This window comes from Cannabis sativa, chromosome 5 (assembly GCF_029168945.1).
Source record: "Cannabis sativa cultivar Pink pepper isolate KNU-18-1 chromosome 5, ASM2916894v1, whole genome shotgun sequence".
NCBI lineage: Eukaryota > Viridiplantae > Streptophyta > Magnoliopsida > Rosales > Cannabaceae > Cannabis > Cannabis sativa.
This window is the reverse complement of record NC_083605.1, coordinates 55,066,269-55,073,954: the sequence shown is the minus strand read 5'-3', so window position 1 is coordinate 55,073,954 and position 7,686 is coordinate 55,066,269.

The following is a 7,686-nucleotide window of genomic DNA, read 5'->3' as shown; positions in this document are numbered from 1 at the left end:
GAATTGTTCACTCTGAAGAGCAAATAGTTCATAACTCCATAAATCCTACTATTTCAAGTTAGTTCAAAAGATAAGAAAATGTGATTCCACTTCCTCAAGTTATACTTCACAACAAAATGAACCAGCAAGAACAACAAATCACAAACGAATAAGCAGTGATGCTTTAGTCTTCGAATCATTTGTTTTAGAGAATGATAAATCCATTTGGATTCTTGATTCTGGGTCTACAAACCATGTAAGTTGTTCATTGCAATTGCTTGAGAATTGGAATTATTTGAAATCTGGAGAGTTGAAACTTAAGGTTGGTAATGGCGAAATCGTTTCAGTTAGAGCTAGAGGAAAAGCAAAACTCAAGTTTCAAAACAGAATTTTGGAATTAGACAATGTCTTATACATTCCAAATTTCAGTAGAAACTTGGTTTCTGTTTCATGCTTACAATTGCAACAATACAAATTAGATTTTTCGAATTCTAGTTCTACCATTTCTCGAAATAACATTCATATTTGTCTTGCATCCATGGAACAGGGGCTTTATGTTCTTAGACCAGAAACACCATTTGCCCTACATAACGAACTTTTTAAAGTAGCTAAACCTAGAAACCACAAAAAGCAAAAGATCGATGATGATAATGAAACATATCTATGGCATTTACGTTTGGGTCACATAGGCTATGACAGACTAAATAGGCTAACCAAAGACGGTCCATTGAAAAATGTCGTCTTAGGTGAATTACCTTTTTGCGAGTCTTGCCTAGAAGGAAAGATGACCGAACGTTCTTTCTCTGCAAAGGGAGAGTGTGCCAAACAACCCCTAGGGTTAGTGCATTCAGATGTTTGCGGACCTTTGAATGTAAGAGCCCGAGGTGGTTATGAGTACTTTGTCACTTTCATTGACGATTACTCTAGATATAGACATATTTACCTAATGCATAAGAAATCTGAAACGTTTGAAAAGTTTCGAGAATTTCATGCTTTGGCTCAAAACCAATCAGGTAAAACATTAAAGATCTTGCGAACTGATAGGGGTGGAGAATATATGGATATGCAGTTCAAAGATCATTTAATTGAACTTGGAATTGAATCCCAATTAACCACCCCTAGCACTCCATAGCAAAATGGAGTTGCAGCAAGACGAAATCGCACGCTTTTGGAAATGGTTAGGTCCATGCTTACTTATTCAACTCTACCTACGTCCTTCTGGGGATATGCAATTCAAATGGCAACCGACATTCTAAATGTTGTTCCATCTAAATCGATCCCTAAGACACCTTTAGAACTATGGAATGGTCGTACACCTAGTTTACGCCATTACAGAATCTTGGGGTGCCCTGCTGATGTCTTAAGAAAGAAAGATGGCAAACTTGAATCACGAACTGAAGTTTGCATGTTTGTCAGAAATTCTAAAGAGACTAGGGGTGGACTATTTTATAGTCGCAAGGATGATAAAGTGTTTGTTTCCACAAACGCCACTTTCCTTGAAGATGACTATAATAAGAATTTCAAACCACAAAGTAAAGTAGTGTTGGAGGAAATGCTTTCAGATATAAGTCCTTCCAATGTTCCGTCCTCTTCCACTCGAGAAGAGGATAATCCCACTCCCTAAGTCGAACCAACTGAGAAAACTACTACCAAAGTTCCTGTTCAGAAGATCACCGCTCCTCGTCGTAGTGGGAGGGTTTCAACAAAACCAGCTCGTTATGGCTTGGATGGTGAAATCAATATGGTCGTTGGTGACGATATTGAAGACGACCCATTAACCTATAAACAGGCAATGGCTAGTCCGCAACGGAAACGATGGTCAGACGGTATGGATTCAGAAATTGATTCCATGAAAAAGAACAAAGTCTGGGAATATGTAGACGCACCTGATGACTATCATCCAATCGGATGTAAGTGGGTTTACAAGAAGAAAATAGGAGTTGGAGGTGAAGTCGAAACTTGTAAAGCTAGACTTGTAGCCAAGGGTTATACCCAAAGAGAAGGTGTGGACTATGAGGAAACTTTTAGTCCTGTTGCCATGCTCAAATCCATCCGAATTCTTCTCTCCATAGCTGCTGCTTTCGATTATGAAATCTGGCAAATGGATGTCAAGACTGCCTTCCTTAATGGGGTACTTGAAGAAACCATCTATATGGAGCAACCAGAAGGCTATGTTGTTCCAGGGCAGGAAAAGAAAGTTTGCAAATTAAATAAGTCTATCTATGGACTAAAGCAAGCTTCTCGCTCATGGAACAAAAGGTTTGATGAAATCATCAAGACCTACGGCTTTCTTCAAAATGAACATGAACCTTGTGTTTACCAACTCAAGGAAGACCAAGTAGTAGTATTCCTGGTCCTTTATGTTGACGACATTTTGATTATTGGAAACAATATCAAGAAAATGACTGACATCAAGGAATGGCTTAACACTCAATTCGATATGAAAGATTTGGGTGAGGCAGCCTATGTTCTTGGTATTCAGATTATCAGAAACCGGAAGAACAGATCCCTTGCTCTCTCTCAAACAACCTATATTGACAAAGTTTTAGAGAGATTCTCCTTGAACAACACCAATGGGGCAAACATGCCTACTAGATATGGTATTCGTCTATCTAAGGAACAGTCTCCTATTGATCCTCAAGAGATAGAGGACATGGCAAAAATTCCTTATGCTTCTGCAGTTGGAAGTCTAATGTATGCAATGTTATGCACTAGACCTGACATCTGCTATGCAGTTGGAATCGTGAGCAGGTATCAGTCTAATCCAGGACAGCAACACTGGAATGCAGTTAAGTATATTCTGAAATACTTAAAGAGTACAAGAAATCTTGTACTAGTCTAAAAGGGTGGTGCTTTAAATCCCATAGGCTATACTGATTCAGATTTCCAGGCATGTCTTGAAGACAGGAAATCTACATCTAGGATGGTGTTTACTCTTGGGTGTGGAGCAGTGGTTTGGAGAAGTGCTAAACAAACCGCTATATCGGACTCGATGATGGAAGCAGAATACATAGCTGCAGCAGAAGCTGCTAAAGAGCTTGTCTGGCGAAGAAAATTCTTCACCAGTATCGGTGTCGTGCCTGGAATGGAAAAGCCTCTGGTCCTACTTTGTGATAATAATGGAGCAATAGCCAATAGTAAGGAACCTCGAAGCCACAAGAGAAGCAAAGACATAGAAAGGAAGTATCACATCATGAGAGAATATGTGGCAAGAGGGGATGTACTGGTTGAGAAAGTGGACACAGAAGACAACTTAGCTGATCCATTCACCAAAGTCTTGGTCGTGACTGCATTTGAAAAGCACCGTCAGAATTTAGGATTAATTGATATGTACTGATTAGTTTTATATTAGTGCAAGTGGGAGTTTGTTGGGTTTTATGCCCTAAATAAAACTCCATTTCAATGTAATCTATTTTATTCAACATCAATAAAGAAACAGAAGTATTTTTCATTCATTTGTGTATGTTTTGGTTAATCTGATCAATTCCTTGTCTATTTGATTTATAAATTCATCTGAAACCCTTTTCACATACTTGATCCTGCTTATTGTGTTGTCAACAGATTGGAAAGTAAACATGACTATGTGAATAAAGATTCCTAGATTTATCAGACACAGGGTTTTACTGATATGATAATCTACAACAGAGTTTACTTGTATTTGGAGAAATGCTATGTTCTTTCCAGAGCATTGGTTAAAGTAAAGCTCAGGTTGGGTGCATGGAGTATGCATCGGAAGGGACCGATATTGCACTTTGACTTAGATTTATTAAACTTCCCGTAATATCTATTCAAGTCAATATCCCCCAGTTGATCCTAGATCAAATGATCTTAATCCTGTTATGATTAGGCTCAATCTCAAGAGTGTTATTCGTGTTCTTTGATTTGTTAGTTAATCCTACTTTTGGGTCAGGGTGATACGTGTTGGAATTATTTTACCAGAATCTTACATCTACTCACAAGTATGTTTATTAACATCCTAAATAAGAACTTTCTAAAACGATGAAATTAAACACACATAAAGTTAAGAAACCTTACATTGGGTGCAACAGAATTAAATCACTCATTCCGTTCTAATCTCTAACCCTTGTATCCTTTTTGTAGCAGAGTATTATCAAGATCTGAACCTGGATCTCTTTCTCTGAATCCTTGATGCTGAAACTCCTTTGCTGATGATCTTTCTTCACGATCTTCCTCACTATGATTGAGATATTGCTTGCTGTGTGTGGGCACTACTCTAATCACTAAGGTAATTTCGAAATTCAAAGGAAGATGAGAGAGAGAGGGTGGCGGCCAAGGAAGAGAGAGAAGGCTCAGGCATTTCTGATTCAGAAGTGTAATTTTCCTGAAGCCTTCACTATCTATTTATAGCATTCCACTAGGGTTGGGTTTGAATTATTTGGCATTAAAATAATGAAAATATCAGCTTAAAAAGCCTAGAAAAGTGGCCGGCCATGGCTTGGTGGATTTGGGCCTTGCTTTTTGCAATTTTGTAATTTTAACACTTTTGTATCTGGTTTTCCTAAAAAATACCAATTTCTTAATTCAACCATTTAAATGCCAATTCTAACTATTTAATAACTATAAATAATTATTAAATAATATTGTCATTTATCATATTTATTAATTGAACCACACAAAGTATCATAATTAACAAATATGCCCCTACTAACTCTTTCTTTACAATTTCGCCCTTACTTAGTGAAAATTTCACAAATAGACATAGTCTAATTTGTGAATTGTAATTGATTAATCAAAACCAATTACATGAGTCTTACAAACAATATTATCTCAACTAGTGCGGGGACCATGGGTCTATATAACCGAGCTTCCAATAAGTAGATCAAGAATTTAGCACTAAAATTCACTAACTTATTAATTCTTCGTTGAATCCACGCTTAGAACTTAGAATTGAACTCTTAGTATATAGAATGCTCTATATGTTCCACCATATAGACGCATCATTAGTTATCCATTGTTATAATCCTAATTTGATCAATGATCCTTTATATGAATGATCTACACTGTAAAGGGATTAGATTACCGTAACACCCTACTATGTATTTTATCCTTAAAACACTTGACCCCGTATAAATGATATTTCAGCTTATGTGAAATGAGTACTCCACCATTTATGTTCGTTTGGTCAAGCTCGAAGGAGATCATCCTTTGCTTACTATTCGCCAGATAGAAGCTATAGATTCCATGTTTATGCTAGCGCTCCCACTCAATTGCACTACCGTGTTCCCAAAATGTACGTATCACCCTGACCTAAAAGTAGGCTTAACTAACAAATCAAAGAACACGAATAGCCTTTCAAGATTGAGCCTAATCATAACAGGATTAAGAACATTTGATCTAGGAACAACTAGGCGATATTGACTTGAATAGATATTACGGTAAGTTTAATAAATCTAAGTCAAAGTTCAATATCGGTCCCTTCCGATGCATACGCCATGCATCCAATCTGAGCTTTACTTTAACCAATGCTCTGGAAAGAACATAGCATTTCTCCAAATGCAAGTAAACTCTGTTGTAGATTATCATATCAGTAAAACCCTATGTCTGATAAATCTAGGAAACTTTATTCACATAGTCATGTTTACTTTCCAATGTGTTGACGGCACAATAAACAAGATCAAGTATGTGAAAAGGGTTTCAGATGAATTCATACATTATATACATATAATCATGAAATAAATCATGTGAACCATGTAACATTAAATGTTATTTCTGATCTATATTAATAAGTAAATATGATTATATTGAAATGAGTTTTATTTAGGGCATAAAACCCAACAAACTCCCACTTGCGCTAATATGAAACAAAAAGTGTGTTTCAAATAATCTCAACACCTTGATATACAAATCAAGTGTAGTAGTAGTAAACTCCTCGTAATTGGATTTGAAAGGTTGAATTAAACACAACCTTTTCTCCACCATTACTCTTCCTTAATCACAAAATCATTAATAATGTGAAATTCCTCTCTATATGTCTACTCTCTTGGGATAGTGGATTCTATACTTTTGGCAACTACTTTTCGTTAATAGGGAAATAACACTAGTAGTTTAGGCAATTCAGAATGGTGCCAAAAATGTATAGAACTTTCCTTAGACTGAATAAGTACCTTTCATGTAACTTTAACATTCAGTCCTTTCCTGGTAGACCTAGAGACTTCAGATAGGTTTTTACACTTCTCCAAAATCATTATTCCACCCCCAGAGTAACCACCATCTTATCAGAAAGATTTTCTAGCACAAAGGCAAATTTTGAAATCTGATGTGGTGTAGTGTAAGAGTTTTAAACACACCCTTATAGACTAAAATATAGTTCCTCTTCTTAATCTTAAGATTTACTTGATTGTCTTCCAATGTTCTTCCCCTGGATTAATCTGATACCTACTCATTACTCCCACTCAACAGTAGGTGTCTGGTCTAAGGCATACAAAAGCATATCTAAGACCTCTCACTGTTGATTTAAGAAATTCTTTCATGGCTTTCTCTTTTCTGGAATAGTTCAGATTTTTCCTTAGATAAATAAAATCTATGCCTAAGAAGTTTGTGAAGCTTCTATAGATTGTCATTAGAAAGAAAATGCTTCAGCATCTTACTAAAGTAAGTTGCTTGCATTAGAGTAAGCAATTACCACGTATACCACAAGCCATAGGTTTAGATAAACTCAAACCTATAATACTAGGAACAAGAAGTTTTGTTAAGTCCATTGAATAGACTTATAAATGAAAATTTCCTTTTATGTCCTTGTAATAGAAAACTTTAAGTTACTCCATGTGAATGGATCAAACTATAGTTCTCTTGGCTTTCTTCTTAGTTTCTTATCTTGACAATCCATTACTTGTTTAAACTCACGATGGATTTTAAATCACTAGTGTCTCCCAAGTCATAAGAAGGTGAGTTCCTAGAAACTCTCCCACTATGACAAGGTACCGTGAATTATGTCTAAGAAAACTAAATGGTATTGATCTCTTCGGTTGTGACAAGACAACAGAGGCAGTGTGATCATCATATGTCAAATAAGATGATAGAACACTTTTGGAATCAAGAAATAAATATCTCCTTTATTTGCTACTTTATTTGCAGACTTAGTCATTATCTTAGGAAAGTAGTATTTGTTTAAACAAACACTTTCTTATCAATTGACTATGGGATGGTCCACCCCTAATCACTTAGATAGCTAATAAACCATGGTTAACAGTTCTAGCTTTTCTTAAGATTTTGATTAGGTCATCCATGAATCTAGTAATGATTTACATTAAGTATACAACCATTACATCATTCTGAAATTGTATTACCATGGAAGGAATTAGGCAGCGACTAGTAACTAATCATCAACATGCAACTCGAAATTTCAGGGGAGGTAAGTTTGGATATAATTTAAAATTCAATTTAATGATCTTTGAACTGCATATCTACTAACTATTTCTCCACCCCTATCAGTTCGCAAGATTTTTAACCACTTACCTTAATGGTGTTTCACCATTGCTAGAAATTAATGAAATTTTCAAACATTCCAAATTTCTTTGCATAAGGTATAATCTAGAGTGATCGTTTTAAGAATACAACGAAAAACTCATATCCACCCCTGAATGTACATCCATCTGCGAATGAGATGAACTACTTTCAGTGGATATAGGCATATTAAGTCTTTGCAGAGATTGATCTTGTCAAAACCACTATGAACAAGATACAAAT